A 16,667-nucleotide genomic window follows, 5' to 3' on the forward strand; every position below is an offset into this window, starting at 1 on the left:
CTCACTTCATCGGATGCATAGAATGGAACATGTAATAAGAAGATATACACATATACATACAGAGAAGGTGGAAGCTGCCATACAAACGGTAAGAGGCTAATTAATTAGATGAGCTATTATCAGCAGGAGAAAAAAAACTTTTGTAGTTATAATCAAGATGGTCCATTTAGACAGTTGACAAGAAGGTGTGAGGATACTTAACATGGGGAAATAGAGTCAATATGTGTAATGACCCAGCCACTCCCAGTCTCTTTCAAACCCAAGTTAATGGTATCTAGTTTGCATATTAACTCAAGCTAAGCAGTTTCTCGTTGGAGTCTGTTTTTGAAGCTTTTCTGTTGGAAAGTTGCCACCCTTAAGTCTTTTACTGACTGGCCAGAGAGGTTGACATGTTCTCCTACCGATTTTTGAATGTTATGATTCCTGATGTCAGATTTGTGTCCATTTATTCTTCTGCATAAAGACTGTCTGATTATTTTCTTTGTTGGGCCTGTCCTGTAGTAGGTGACTTCTGGGTACTCTTCTGGCTCTGTCAATCTGTTCTTCACTTCAGCAGGTGGGTATTGTAGTTGTAAGAATGCTTGATAGAGATCCTGTAGGTGTTTGTCTCTGTCTGAGGGGTTGGAGCAAATGCAGTTGTATCGTACAGCTTGGCTGTAGACAATGGATCCTGTGGTGTAGTCCGGAGGAAAGTTGGAGGCATGTAGGTAGGAATAGCGGTCAGTAGGTTTCCGGTATAGGGTAGTGTTTATGTGACCATCGCTTATTAGCACTGTAGTGTCCAGGAAGTGCATCTCTTGTGTGGACTGGTCCAGGCTGAGGTTGATGGTGGGATGGAAATTGTTGAAATCATGGTGGATTTCCTCAAGGGCTTCTTTTCCATGGATCCAGAAGAGGAAGATGCCATCAATGTAGCACAAGTAGAGTAGGGGCATTAGGAAGCGTTGTTCTAAGTCAGCCATAAAAATGTTGGCATACTGTGGGGCCATGCGGGTACCATAGCAGTGCCACTTATCTGAAGGTATACATTGTCCCCAAATGTGAAATAGTTATGGGTAAGGACAAAGTCACAAAGTTCAGCCACCAGATTTGCCATGACATTATCGGGGATACTGCTCCTGACAGCTTGTAGTCCATCTTTGTGTGGAATGTTGGTGTAGAGGGCTTCTACATCCATAGTGGCTAGGATGGTGTTGTCATTACGCAAAGTAAAACTACTTCCCCATATTTATTTCCTCTCCCCCCCCACCCCATTACTGTTCCTCACATGTTCTTGTCAACTGCTGGAAATGGCCCACCTTGATTATCACTACAAAAGGTTGGGTTTTTTTCTCTCCTGCTGGTAATAGCTCACCTTACCTGATCACTCTCCTTACAGTGTGTATGGTAACACCCATTGTTTCATGTTCTCTGTGTATATAAAATCCCCCTACTGTATTTTCCACTGCATGAATCCGATGAAGTGAGCTGTAGCTCACAAAAGCTTCTGCTCAAATAAATTTGTTAGTCTAAGGTGCCACAAGTACTCCTGTTCTTTTTGCAGGTTCTTATAGTTATGTTCATCCAATCAACAAATGCAATTAGTACCACCTGACCTGTCCAATCAAAATTAACCAACACTTTTAAAATTGTGACTGATGAATATTTCCAACGAGCTGCTTGTAAACCATGTTCACAGAGCAAGGGCATGATCCTTTCAACACTTACAGATGAGAGTAATTTCTCTCATGTTTAAGTGGGCTACTTAACTGCCTAAGTAAATCTGAAAATTTGCAAGAGTGGGCCCCAAGACTTTATTCTCTTTGGGGAATAACTTCATATAGAGTGATATCCTCTGCGCAGAGAGCCAGCAGACATCCTTTCCACCACTTAAGCCTTATATTGAGGTCTGAAGCGGTGTATTGGCCTAGCACTGATCATCTTCCTCTGCACAGGGGTGAATTTCACACAGAGAGAATAAGGGTTTGATCCTGTATCACTGAGGTCAATGGGAGCAAGATCAGGTCCTAAGTGAGGAAAATCGAGATCTGTTAGCAGAACAGAGGAAGCAAGAGAGACAGACAGATCATTCATAGACTAAATTATTCATTACAAATTAATAGCTCAAGTCTGACAGCACTGCCTTTCTCCCAGCTTCCCTCTCCCCTCAGCCTTCACCCTCAGTTATTTATATCTGTTTAGCCGGTTTCTAGCCATGCTCCTCTTCCCACCCTCAGCACTGGTTACAATGGATCAAGCACCTGTAGCTATTTTGTTGTTTAAATAATAAGATGACTTGGGGGTTGAGGGTGTCCCCAAGTTAGCCTACTTTATCTAAGAGAGACCATCCAAGCCAGGGCACTCAGTCATGTTATGGGGAGCTGAAGCCAGACAGCTGTTTCCCCTTTTATAATCAGCATTTTTATTTTACAAGGGTCATCGCAGCAGCCGTTTTTAATGTCCACGTTGACAGCTTAACTGTTTGCCTGGCTTGAAAATCCTCTTAATGTACGGGGTGCTGTCAAAGCCTGTGAATTGTGAGCCTCTGCTGCTATCAGCCAAGACAACAAGGGCGTTTTCGGTAGGAAATATCTTTACTTTACTCTTGGTCTATTGCCATCGACTGTGTTAATTTTATTGGTGACCACCGAATCCTCAATTAAAAGAGGCCAATCAAAAACTAATCATTTAATTAAGCGAATGGCATTACAGGCTCAGGTGAGCTTACACTGAAAGCTGCTTGTGTACCTGCCCACTTGAAGCAAATATTTGTGCATTCCTCAGGTTCGGTTCTGTTGCTCGGTTGTTGGACGGGATAGGGGAGCAAAGTGACTTTCTGTTCCCCTTATCCTGGTACAGCTGTGGGCCTGCCCAGCCTCTGATGTAAATTAGCAGCAGTTCTCAAATTGTGGGTTGGGACCCCTTTCTAATGGGGTCACCAGGGCTGGCGCCCGAGGCCTTCAGCCCTTGGCAGCGGAGCTCAGGCCTGGGCTTCCACCCTGGGTGGTGAGGCTCAGGTTACAGCTCACCGCCCCTCCCTCCCCGCCCCTGGGCTGAATCAGTCATCTAGTCCAGTCCCCTGCACTCAAGCAGGATTAATATTATCTAGATCATCTCTGACAGGTGTTTGTCCAACCTGCTCTTAAAAATCCCCAATGATGGAGATTCCACAACCTCCCTAGGCAATTTATTCCAGTGCTTAACCACTCTGACAGTTAGAATTTTTTCCTAATGTCCAACCTAAACCGCCCTTACTGCAATTTAAGCCCATTGCTTCTTGTCCTGTCCTCAGAAGTCAAGAACAATTTTTCTCCTTCCTCCTTGTAACAACCATTTATGTACTTGAAAACTGTTATCATATCCCCTCTCAGTCTTCTCTTTGGCTTTTACCCCCTGCCTGGGGTGGCGGGGCTCAGGCTTCGGCCCGTTCACCCAGGGCGGCAGGGCTTGGATGGGGTCAGGTTTTCATCCCCCTCCTGGTGGTGTGTAGTAATTTTTGTTGTCAGAAGGACATCGCGGGGCCAATGAAGCTTGAGAACAGCTGAGTTAGAGCAATCTCAGTCCCCTGATATACCATAGCAGTTCAACCAATGGTGAGATTGCAGTGCATTATGGGAGAGACAGTCCAGCCAGGCTGCTGAAGCCAGCCCATACAACAGAATGGGGAATGAAGTACTTGAACAAATGTTATACCAATAAAATAAAAACCAGCAGGATCTTATTAAAGGGGAAAAGGCAAAATACCACATTTATTGTGAATACAGAAAGAATCATAGTGAGCAGTTAGTTATAGCTATAACATTCCATTCAATCTCATATTTATTCACACACTCATTCATACACACACATACACACAGGTTCTGCAAGGTTGTTATCATAGTTACCAGCCTTAGAGTTGCTCATGCCAAGCCACTGGCCAGGTGGCCTGGACATGAGGAGGGAGCAGGGCCTCATCAGATGCACATCTGATGCTCCTGGAAGTTGGTTTGCAGAATCAGACCCCAAAGTTCTCACTTTTTAGAGTCCATTTTTATAGGAATTTCTTCCTATGCCAGTCTGTGGGAATTGCTTCATCATGCTGTTGCTGAATCAATCAGCAGATGTCACATTCCTGACAGCTCCATGCTGCCAGATGTTATCTTGTTCTTTGGTTCTCCCATTCTTGAGGCTGTTGGGTGGATTCCAGTCTGCCCTCCGGGGGTCCTCTGGTTATTTCCACTTGACGCCTTCTTCAGCCGATGGACACTGCATTCTTAGGCTGGCACCTCCCTGATCATTCAGTTATTATCCACACCAAGCATCCATCCACATACATCCTCTATCTCTATTTTAATCACAATTGTTAAAGCGAGATGAATACAACAAAAGGGCGGGGAGTCTCTGTGTGCTGTTTCTGTTGTTACAGAGTATTGCTTTGAGTCTCTCTCTGTGTGAGTAGTTGTTGTTACAAAGAATTGCTTTGAGAACAGACTCTGTCTTAGAATGTACTAACACAATTAGCAGCTTGCAAGTTTCACACAGAGAGGGAGAGAAACAGTACCAAAAACCAAGAGACCTCTTAATTAGTAATACCCTGGAATTTAAACTATGGGGAATCAAACTCATTTGTGATTTTAATACAGATCTTCTTTAATATGATCCAACACTACAACTCCCACAAGACACTGTGGCAGCTCAGATGGGCACAGATTAATTCAAACTGTTCCAGAACAAAATGTTTCAATTTGGATCAACAAATTGAAGCGTTTTCATTTGGGTAGAACCAACACAAAATATTTCCTTTTAATTTCCTCAACATAAAATCAAATTTTGGCAAAAATCAAAATTTTCCTGCAGAAAATTAGGGTTTTGCAGATATGTATTTTCTGTCAAAAACATTTTGATGGTAAATTCCCAGCCAGCTCTAATGAACAGAACGAATTCTTGAGATCTATTTTTTAATTCATTTTTAATCTGAAGACCTCAATAACCTTTGCAGGTATTAAATAATGAAGCCTCTACTGTGAGGTAAGAGTGTTGCATGGATCACTTCACTCCCCACTGAAATGCAGTCATTCCTAGGGTGGAACACAACAGCGGCTTAACAGCACACAGCAGCACAATACAATAGTTTATGGCAGGAAGTGTCAAAATATGCTGAGCTAGCTTCTGCTTCCAGTCCCCACTGGGTAAACCAGAAATAACTCACTGACGTCAGTGGAGTGACTCCGGATTTACTCCAGCGTAAACACGAGGAGAATCTGGCCCTTTGTATCCAATTGTAACTGCCGGGGAAATGTAGATAGCCAGAATGTAATGAATGGAGTTCGAAGGTGGCCAGGACACCAAGATTAACACCCTGTCTTGTGAAAAATATCAAGGGTTGTGATCCTGGGTTCAACATTTCATCAGAAAACAGCCCTCCAGTAGCACAATACCCCAACGCCATCAGCTCACTACTGCCCCTCACAGGGTACTCTACAATGCACACTCCTTATGGCTGCATGTAGAGTACATGCAGTGCCTGCCCTCTTAGCTCAGGTATAGACAGCAGTGTGAGTGATGAGGCACGGCTTAGGCAAGTAAAGACATGCCAGAACCCTTGGGGTATGTGCCCTACATGGCTCGCTGCATGTCCAAGCAGTACCTCCTTCATCTACACTGCTATTTTTAGCTGTGTAGTGTCTCATTGCCTCCCACTGCTGGAGCCTTTCCTGTGTCAGGGGAAAGGCTCTGGCAGGGAAGAGGCAGTGGGAAAAGCCTCTGGCAGCTCCACACTGCTTCCCCCCTGCCAAAGCCTTTCACTGCCATGTGTAGCTACCCATCGCAGTGTGGACACAGCCTGCTTTCACTGTGGTGGGTAGCAACACGTACCCTACACACTCCTGCCAGTGCTGTGTACTGTAAACACAGCCACACCAATCCAATGAATCACCCAACTTTTGTACATCCTTTATCACAGGTGTCCCTACTGCCCTCCCAAAAAGCCCAGTCTATCTGCTGTCAGCCTTACAACAGTTATACAGTGTTGTTTATCCATACCAAGGAGCCCTGAACCACAAACATTCAGATGCGTAGGCAGCCTTGCTCAGCATCACAGCTCTTCAGCAGCAGGCTTCCTGCTGGCGACTGACAAATGTGACAAAGATCAGGCTTGCAGTTTCTGACCCTGGCTGTGCCACAGATTTGCTGTGCAGCCTTCAACAAATCAATTAATCTAACCACATCCTTGTCTTCACTAGAAAAAAAAGGTGTGTTTCTGTTGTGTGTGCTAGTTAACCCATGTTAAAAATCTAATGTAGACAAGGCAAGCTGTACTTTTTACAAATGTTACCTGGTTGAGGCAAACCCTAGGCTTCCCCACAAGAGTTTACCGCAACCTGCTTATGCTTGTTAAAAGTACACCTTTTCCCCTAAGGTGGCCATGGCCAGTGTCTCAGATTATCTATTGGGAAAAATGGAGAGACCATCCCTTATCTCACAGATGTGTCGTAAGGCTTAATTCAATTATATTTATAAACTTGGACACTCTCCAACAGAAGATCCTACACCAGTGAGAATGAATGATTATTCCTGTATTATAATCATTTAGGCTTTGTCTATACCAGAAAAGGTTGGGTTTTTTTTTTATACAAGCAAAGGTGTGAATTTCAAGTGGTATAACCTCCCCTGAGTGCATTTTATTCCAATATAAAACAGCCCCCTCCCCTCCCAGTTTATCTTATATCAGTTGGGAATGAATTTAAGCTAAACTGAAAAATGTCACTCCTATACCTGAAAACAAGTGTCTACAGGGAGTTATTCAGTACAACTGGCAAAATTTGTCTACTTTGTGTAATGAACATAGGCTTTGAACCAGATCCTGAAGTCCCTACTTGGACAAGAGACTTTTGTCTGAGTTACAAGGAACTGCACCATCAGGCCCTTTGTATTTATTTCTTTTAAACCAGCATCCCTAGTTCTCTTCCCAGGAGGACTCACGGCACCTTCCCTACCTTTTCAGTAAATTTGGGGTGGTGCTTACAATGCCAATATTGGCATTTTCTCTTTAATACAGATCCAGATGTATTACTCATCAAGCAAAATGGTAATCTATCCAGAGTACTTATATTACCACCATTACCATAGTCTCTCAACACCTCCCAGTCTTTAATGTATTTATCCTCATGCAAGGTAGGGCAGTTATATTATCCCCATCTACAGACAGAGAACTGAGGCACAGAGAGACTAAGTGACTTACCCAAGGAAGTCAGTGAAGGAGCAGGGAATTGAATCTGAGTTTTCAGAGTCCCAGGCAAAGACACTAGCCACAGGACCATCCTCCAATACCAAAATCTGGAAGAAACAAAACACTTACGTTATTTATTTTATTTTATTTTTTTTAAGTACACACCTTATTGTGGAGCTTATATTCCAAACATTCCGGTAGGTAGTTATAGCTCTTATATTTTGTACACACACACACACACACTTTCTTTTTTATATATATTCTGTTTTATAACAACTTGGGGCCATTAGGGGCTGTTGATTAATCAGATCATCCTATAGAAATGAATGGACAATTCTGCTGAAGAATCAGTGCTACAATACAGCCCATGGCCCAAGGTAGCCCCTCTCTGCAGTCATTCTTAAGAATCCTTGAATGTTGGATGTTGTCACTCACAACACCAGCTGGAGAGAATCAGTTGACTTCACTGTAAGATTGGTTTCCTTCCCTGAAACCCTTCTGACATTATGGACCCAATCCTGCTCCATTGACATCAATTCCAGTTTTGCATTGGCTGCAACGGGAGCATGGCCAAGCCCTAATGCTACTAGTTAGCCGCATTTTCCTGTCTGAGTGCTACTTAAAATAGGACACCAAAGTAGCAAACAAAACAAACTGCAACAAAATGCAATATTAATTGCTCCCCTTGCCTTCCTTTTTGGTTTCTTCTATAATCAATACCCTTCGATTAAGGCATTCTATTGCTTTATGTAACTGCTCTTTTGTAAAGCCAAAAGTGGGTTATTTTTGAAATCTTCCTCAGCATTGTTTGTTTGTCCCCTTCCAGGCTTCCGGGAAAGTAAAACTATGGCAGGTCAACAGAACATCTTGTAGCAGGACACAGGAGCCATTGCTGCGGATAAACAAGATATTTAAAGGTTTCAGAGGAGCAGCCATGTTAGTCTGTATCTGCAAAAAGAATAGGAGTACTTGTGGCACCTTAGAGTCTAACAAATTTATTTCAGCATAAGCTTTCGTGGGCTATAGCCCACTTCATCAGATGCATGCAGTGGAAAATACAGTAGGACGATTTTATATACACACAGAGAACAGGAAACAATGGGTGTTACCATGCACACTATAACGAGAGTGATCAGTTAAGGTGAGCTATTACCAGCAGGAGAGAAAAAAAACCTTTTGTAGCGATAATCAAGATGGGCCGATTCCAGCAGTTAACAAGAACATGTGAGGAACAGTAGGGGGGAAAAACAAACATGGGGAAATAGTTTTACTTTGTGTAATGGCTGACTTAGAACAACACTTCCTCAGCTCTCGTCCCCTAATGCCCCTACTTTACTTGCACTATATTGATGACATCTTCATCATCTGGACCCACGGAAAAGAAGCCCTTGAGGAATTCCACCACGATTTCAACAATTTCCATCCCACCATCAACCTCAGCCTGGACCAGTCCACACAAGAGATCCACTTCCTGGACACTACAGTGCTAATAAGATATGGTCACATAAACACCATTCTATACCAGAAACCTACTGACCGCTATTCCTACCTACATGCCTCCAGCTTTCATCCAAACCACACCACACGATCCATTGTCTACAGCCAAGCTGTACGATACAACCGCATTTGCTCCAACCCCTCAGACAGAGACAAACACCTACAAGATCTCTATCAAGCGTTCTTACAACTACAATACCCACCTGCTGAAGTGAAGAAACAGATGGACAGAGCCAGAAGAGTACCCAGAAGTCACCTACTACAGGACAGGCCCAACAAAGAAAATAACAGAACACCACTAGCTGTCACCTTCAGCCCCCAACTAAAACCTCTCCAGCGCATCATCAACCTATCCTGAAGGACAACCCATCACTCTCACTGATCTTGGGAGACAGGCCAGTCCTTGCTTACAGACAGCCCCCCAACCTGAAGCAAATACTCACCAGCAACCACACAACAAAAACACTAACCCAGGAACCTATCCTTGCAACAAAGCCCGTTGCCAACTGTGTCCACATATCTATTCAGGGGACACCATCATAGGGCCTAATCACATCAGCCACACTATCAGAAGCCCGTTCACCTGCACATCTACCAATGTGATATATGCCATCATGTGCCAGCAATGCCCCTCTGCCATGTACATTGGCCAAACCAGACAGTCTCTACATAAAAGAATAAATGGACACAAATCAGATGTCAAGAATTATAATATTCAAAAACCAGTCGGAGAATACTTCAATCTCTCTGGTCACTCGATTACAGACCTAAAAGTCTCAATTCTTCAACAAAAAAACTTCAGAAACAGACTCAAATGAGAGAGTACTGAATTGGAATTAGTTTGCAAACTGGACACCATTAAATTAGGCTTGAATAAAGACTGGGAGTGGATGTGTCACTACACAAAGTAAAACTATTTCCCCATGTTTATTCCCCCCCCAACCCCCCCACTGTTCCTTACATGTTTTTGTCAACTGCTGGAAATGGCCCACCTTGATTATCACTACAAAAGGTGTTGTTTTTTTCTCTCGTGCTGGTAATAGCTCACCTTACCTGATCACTCTTGTTACAGTCTGTACAGTAACACCCACTATTTCATGTTCTCTGTGTATATAAAATCTCCCCACTGTATTTTCCACTGCATGCATCCGCTGACGTGAGCTGTAGCTCACAAAAGCTTATGCTCAAATAAATTTGTTAGTCTCTAAGGTGCCACAAGTCCTCCTTTTCTTTTTGCAGATACAGACTAACATGGCGGCTACTCTGAAACCGGAGTTAACAGGCAGGATGATTCTTATCCCACCCCAAACTCCTAGGCTGAACATACCATCTCCAAATAACAGTCAGCCAATAAGGAGGAGCTCCTTTTTACAGGGTTTTTTTTGCAATTAATTTTTAAATAAATTAATGAACTCACCCTTATTGCCATCTCTAGCGGCTGCACAAGTGACTGCTGGAGGAGTGGGAATGTACCTCAGCTGGTCTCCAGTTCATCTAGTTCCCTGCAGCCTAGACTTTTAGGCTTGGAACCTCCACACCACAAAATAGAGGTGGTGCATCCCAGGGGACGGGGTGCTCCTGAAGCCCAGGCAGCGAGGGCCAAATTCGCAGCATAGTGACTACAAAGCCTGGAATACCCCTGGTGCTCTGAGCCTCTGCATTTCTCCTACCACAAACCCACACTGTGGGAAGTGTTCCAGGGCACAGGTGGGCCTTCTGGAGGTGGAAAGGGGTGTGAGCTGGGCAATCCTGCATTCCAGCTACTCTTCGGCAACCACAAAGCCCATAAGCACACTGTAGCAGCTTTTCGGGCTGACTAAACCAGCTCCTGGTAGCCAAGCTCAGGCGAGAACAAGCCATTTCCCATTCTCTGAATTGGGCTCTGCACTGATGAACAGACGAACTGGGGCCTTAGACTCCTCAGCTTCATTAACTATCTCTGCTGTGCACTGGCTAAACTCCCAAAGTCCTGTCCCAGCATTCACTGGGCTCAGGGTAAAACCTGGGAAAGAAACTCTGGCTTAGTCTCTGATTGCTTCAGAGTCCTGGTCAGGAACATGCAGGGAACATTCCCAGGATATTGCTGGGGACTTGAATGGCTATATCTTGTGGAGAGATTCTCCCAAACATGAGAGCCTGATGCTTGTGTGCTAGTTGTGAGTAGAGGCCAGCGGAATTAGTAAAAGGTCATTCAACTCTCCCTCGCTAACATATTTACTCTCCTCCTCCCACACTCTTAAGGACATCTGCAGAGGCTTTATCATCAAGTCCACTGCAGAGTAGTCATTAACATGCCACACAAAGCCAGACTTTCTTTCCCCCCCGTAAGTCACCAATGACCAACCAAAAAGAAATAGAATTTTTTTTTTTTTTTTACTTCAAACATGTGACAACTCTGAATAAATCAACAAGGAGAGGCTGTTTGTGCTACTCTGGCAAATGATTATAGTAGCCCTGATGCCACAATTTGAAACACATGGATGGAGCAGAGCTCCATTAACTAAGTGGGGGCTCCATGCCAGAGGGTGGAGCAGAGTGTAGGATCAGGGCCTGTGTTTCTCCAGGGCTGATCTGAAATGCCTGTGACCTTTCCTACCAACAATGCCCCTATCAGCATGAGCTCTGCTGATTCTAGAGGTAAGTTTCAGGTGACAAGAACATAACACAGCAAGTGGAATTTCTCTGTGACCTTCAATTCTCCCCTCTGCCGGATCACATCATTGCATTTTCACAACCGGAGCAAAGTCACCATTCGCTGGTTTCATTTGAGATGCCCATACTTCTGGCCAAACTCCATTTCCTTCCCTCCAAAGCAGTAAGAGTGGTCTATGACTCAGCCTTCAATCAAATACAGTGTGGACTATTAAAAAGGACATGGAACATAAAAATAAAGTTCCTAGAATACATTTTCTGGGCAGGAATCTTTACAGCTCCTGTATCCTGTAAAACACAACATCCTGTTTCACCAATAGATTTACACCAATATACATAAGTGCTATTTTTAAAGTAAATTTTTCCCTGTGGTGAGAGCATCCAGCTGTTAAGGAACGCAATGGACTGGAAATAAATATTGTGCATTGAAAGATGCCCAAATCCCTTAAGGGTAAAATCCTACCAACTTTACACAGGACTCACTGAGACAACACTCCAAAAATCAATGAGAATTTTGCCTAAGAAAGGATCCCAGGTCGAGCCAAGCAAACTGTAGAGAAATGTGAGTTGGTGGGAGAGAAAGGGACTGGTGGGATTGTCCTGGGTTTGAATTCACAAATCTTCCCTGAAAATGGAGCATTTCTGATGAAGTTGGGCATGGTGCATTTTCCATTGTTTGGATGTTTGTGGAAATGTTAACAGATGTATGTCCCTGTGAGGCAACCTGGTTCATTTGACTGAACACAGGACTGGGAGGCTGGAACTCCTGAGTTCTCTCCCCACTCATCCAACTGAGTGGCCTAAGAACTATTTTGTATTGCTCTAACAATTCGCAATAGCACGTTAGGCCTCACAACACCTCTGTGAGGTAGGTAAATGTCCCCATTATACAGCTGGGGAAATCTGCCAGAACAGAGCATCTCTCATCCAAAGTTCTGCTCCAGATCTCATTGAAATCTACCTTTCCACTGATTTCAATGGGCTTTGGATCTGGCTGTCAACCCTCTGAAACACACACACCAGGAGTCTTTCTGATTTGACACATGCATCATTGAGAAAAATAACCAGTCTCCCAAGATTTTCCCCAAAATAGAAATTTTAGAGACATGAAATCACACAAGATTAAATGGGGGGGAATGCTGCATGAATCCCCACAAAAAAATAATAATGTGGCTAATTTTGTACAACTCCAATGTCAGGATTTGGCCCTAAATCTGATCCTAAAAATATTTCTAAAGTATGTGAAATATGCTTTTTAAAGGAGGTAAACCAAGAGGCACTTAAAAGATCTCCAGGGAAAAAAAGTCTTTACTCTTCAAAGGTTTCAGTACAACCTTCAGAGTAAGCTTGAAGGGTATTTTCGATGTGCTTTCAGGCAGCAAAAACCCTTGTGTAACATTGAATGAACTGAGGACAGTTGTCACGAAAATATCTTTCTGTGGTACTGGCTTTCCTTCCCCAGCTATAATTGTTCAGCATAAAGCATATCAGTGACAAATCTCAATTACACTTAAGAAAAATAGATAGATTCCAAAGAGAAATATACTGAGTGGCTGTCACTCGAAATACATGGTAATGGTGCAATTTTCCAATTCAGGGCTACTTATTCAATCATTTAGTAAAACAATTTATGTGTTTGAGAAACAGAGAAAAATACCATCCAAAGCTTGAAAGGTGGGTGTTCACCTTTGCTCAGGCCCTGAGAAGGGATGGAATAGCTCCATTGAAGTCAACGGGACTATCCTAATTTACTCCAGGTTAGGATCTGGCACAGAGACTGCTGGAAAATGGCATGTTGAAAGCTACCAACATGAATAATATGAGGAAAATTGCCAGAAAAAGAAGACTGAAAGACCATTTTTAGAGGCTTTTCTGATCCCTTCTTTGGAAAGGTAAGAACTATACTTCAGATCTTGAGCTGGAGTAAACTGGTGTAGTCCCATTGATTTCAGGGGGACTATACTGATTACATGGGTTGAAGCTCCAGCCCTTTGCCAGTTGAGTGGATGCTCTGACACACTGAGAGTCCACCTAGGATACAACACATAGTCCTTTTGTTGTGGCCTGGTGTGTATGACCAGGCTTTGATTATGCTCACTTTAAAATCCAGAGTGAAAACCTGACCCCATTGAAATTAATGGTGAAAATCTCATTAACTTCAGTTTTCAGAGTAAAAAGAAAAGGAGTACTTGTGGCACCTTAGAGACTAACCAATTTATTTGAGCATGAGCTTTCATGAGCTACAGCTCACTTCATCGGATGCATACCATGGAAACCGTGGAAACTGTGGAAGTTTTCAGAGTAGCAGCCCTGTTAGTCTGTATTTGCAAAAAGAAAAGGAGGACTTGTGGCACCTTAGAGACCAACAAATTTATTTGAGCATAAGCTTTCGTGAGCGACAGCTCACTTCATCGAATGCATTCAGTGGAAAATACAGTGGGGAGATTTATATACATAGAGAACATGAAACAATGGGTGTTACCATACACACTGTAATCAGAGTGATCACTTAAGGTGAGCTATTACCAGCAGGAGAGGAGTGTGGGGGGGAAACCTTTTGTAGTGATAATCCAGGTGAGCCATTTCCATAACTTCAGTGAGGCCAGGATTTCACCTCAGGCCTCCAAGGGCAGTAATCATGAGAGAGAGCTTGGTTTTCTAAGCTTTAAAGCCATGGCATTATGGTATTGTATGTTTGTAAGGTACAGAACATTTTTGAATTCGTCATTTCCCTCTCTTTATAGAACAGTGACATAAAACTGTATCAAAAGGATTTTATTATTTTTAAAAGCAAAGCTGGATGCTTAATTTATGAAAGTCTCTTTGATTTGGTTCACAATGAGATGATGAGCTGCTCCTTGACCAGTAGGTGTCATTGTAATCAATAGAAAACGTACCAGGCTCTTCGCTGGAAGAGAGTGATTTGTCCCAAGCAATCATAAAATATTCTGTTTGGATTTAAAGGATGACTATTTTGCTTCTAGACGTACACTCAGTTCACACCAAGGGGGCAACGTTGTTCATCAGAAATGCCAGTGGAGAGGAAAGTGAGTGATATGCATGGGTATAATTTCCGGGACTCTACTTTACATTACAAATGTAGATATTATGCTCAAATGGGACTGACGTGTGTTTAGATGCATAAAAAGGAACTCTGTTTAAGGTCCCAGATGATGCACATAAGCTATATGTGGAGTTAAAATATATAAATAAAGGCATTTTAAAAGAAATATTTGAAAAATCAATCCAGCCCTAGCTAAACCTGAGTTCAGATGTCTGTGAGTAAATCTGAGTTCAGATGTCAGTGATCTGTTACCGCTGTTGATGTCCTTAACAGCTAGAGAATGACAAAGAGTGCTGGGAATCTAAGTAAGCATTTTAGGTAATAGCAGTGCCTACAACTGTTGAGTTAGAACTGCTGCACCCTCAGCTCAGTTCTTGGCAGGTAAAACGTCTCGCAGTTCCCACTGCACTGAAAGTGGAACATATGCATAATGAGCCTGCCTCTGCCTCACTGAAACCATTTGCAAAATTCCCATGGATTCAGTGGTGCACGGCTGGGGCCTACATGTCCACACTTGACCCTCAGATCTGCTGATATCGAACCATGTTACATACATCAGAGGCCTCTACTGTTGTATTTGAATTTGGTCCCATTTTGAAGATATCTGATCCTCAGATGGTGTAAAACATCCTAGCTCCATGGAAGTAAATTGAGTTACAGTAAATTAAACCATCTGATTTAAACTATTCCAGATATCTTTCCAGTGTGTAATAAAGTGCACAAAGCCCCACTCTGTGGGGAGTTTTAATCACATGCGCCTGGTGCTACAGAATTTCTTGATTCAGAATTCATGTATCTTAAATTTAACCCTATATTAATTGAGCACTAGCAACTGCATTAAATCTTAATCTGTCCATGGTTCTCTGCAGTGTAATGTGATGTGTTTGTGCATTGCTGATGGGCAGTAAATAAGAATGTTGAGAAAAGGAATTAATATAATCCTGACTGTGCAGTAAATCTCACCTGCATTCTGTTTCTCCCATTTATTGGTAATTAAATTGAAATGATTGGTCCAGGATTATTACTAGAGAATGCTCCCTGTTTATGAGACAATAGCAATTTCGTGCTAAGAAAATACAGAAGGCAATGGCTGTGGCGTTCATCAGCCCAAAATACAAGGATTACCAAACAATTAAAGAGGATTCTCAAGTTATAACCCCTCTGCTGATATGGGCTCTCCCTCCTCTAAATCCAGTCCTCCCCTGCTGCCCCCCATCCCTGTACTTCTCCACTCCCTTCTTCCCTTTGCCTTATATTGATTTTTTTAATACTCTATCTTTCCTACACTTCCTTCCTCCCACTGCCACTGAAAAAGAATATCCCACTCAGTTATTTAATAGCTGGAGGTGGGGAGGGTATTGGAAATGTGGAGATACTGGATTCTACCTTTCTCACTGCAAGAAGCAGTGGGATGTGCATATTCTACACTTACTGTGAAAAATCCTTACAGCTGCTATGCATACCCATGCCCTCTCTTTGGGTACTAATGGCTCTCAGCCAATCAGAGCACAGGGATTTCCATTCTGTAGGGTTACTGAGTGCAATTGTTATGGAAATCGGTCCTCCCCCACCAATCAAGCTGCATGGATTTGCATAATGAAATATAACAGAGCAGTTGTGGGTCAGTAACTGCACAGCATGACTGCACTCTATTGTTTGAGGCAATTCCATATCTGTATAACAGGAAATTCTTGGAATACTATTGTCTGCCTAGCTAGCCTTTCATACTATGTCACCATCCTGGTTTCCGAGCAGCTGTGAAACAATGAGGTGAAATCAGAGCCTTGTAATCAGTCTGCAAATAAGCTGCAAACTTGTACAGCTGATAACAGGATATTCTCTTAACGATCCCTGATGATGAAGGGAGGTCTGGTGGTCAACGCCTCAGATTGGAACTCATCAGCAAAACTGGGTTCCCTCCTGGTTCTGCCATGACTCCCTGCGTTGCTTTGGGTAAATCATCTAAACTCTCTTGGCCTTAGTTCCCCAGCTGTAAAATGAGGATGGATGATAATACGCTCTTCCTCCAATACTTTGTGTGTCTTGTCTGTATAGACTGGAAGATCTATAGCGCTCACAGTCACAGACATGGGAAACAAATATTTGATAACAGGCTCTTCAGTCTAGCACACAAAGGTAACGATAAAATGGCAGAAGCTGAAGCTAAACAAATTCAGACTGGAAAAAGGACATACATTTTTAATAGGGAGGGCAGTTAGCCCCTGGGACAACCAAGGGTTGAGGTAGATTTTCCATCACTGGCTATTT

At 43.0% G+C, this 16,667-nt stretch overlaps 1 protein-coding gene across 2 annotated transcripts in view; it reads right to left on the reverse strand.

The window, feature by feature from the left end:
• IQCK (IQ motif containing K) overlaps positions 1 to 16,667 on the reverse strand; it is a 214,045-nt gene that overhangs the window by 68,553 nt on the left and 128,825 nt on the right. Inside the window, exons 9-10 of one of the 2 annotated variants that reach the window (XR_007358683.2) lie at positions 7,199 to 7,293; positions 5,094 to 5,317 (exon numbers count right to left, since the gene is read on the reverse strand). The gene's annotated coding sequence lies outside the window, so the exon portion shown is untranslated. Of the gene's footprint in view, positions 1 to 5,093; positions 5,318 to 7,198; positions 7,294 to 16,667 lie in introns of those variants that run through there. The other variant, XR_007358682.1, reaches the window with a different exon arrangement.

The sequence above is a fragment of the Caretta caretta genome, chromosome 10, assembly GCF_965140235.1.
Source record: "Caretta caretta isolate rCarCar2 chromosome 10, rCarCar1.hap1, whole genome shotgun sequence".
In the NCBI taxonomy this organism is placed as follows: domain Eukaryota; kingdom Metazoa; phylum Chordata; order Testudines; family Cheloniidae; genus Caretta; species Caretta caretta.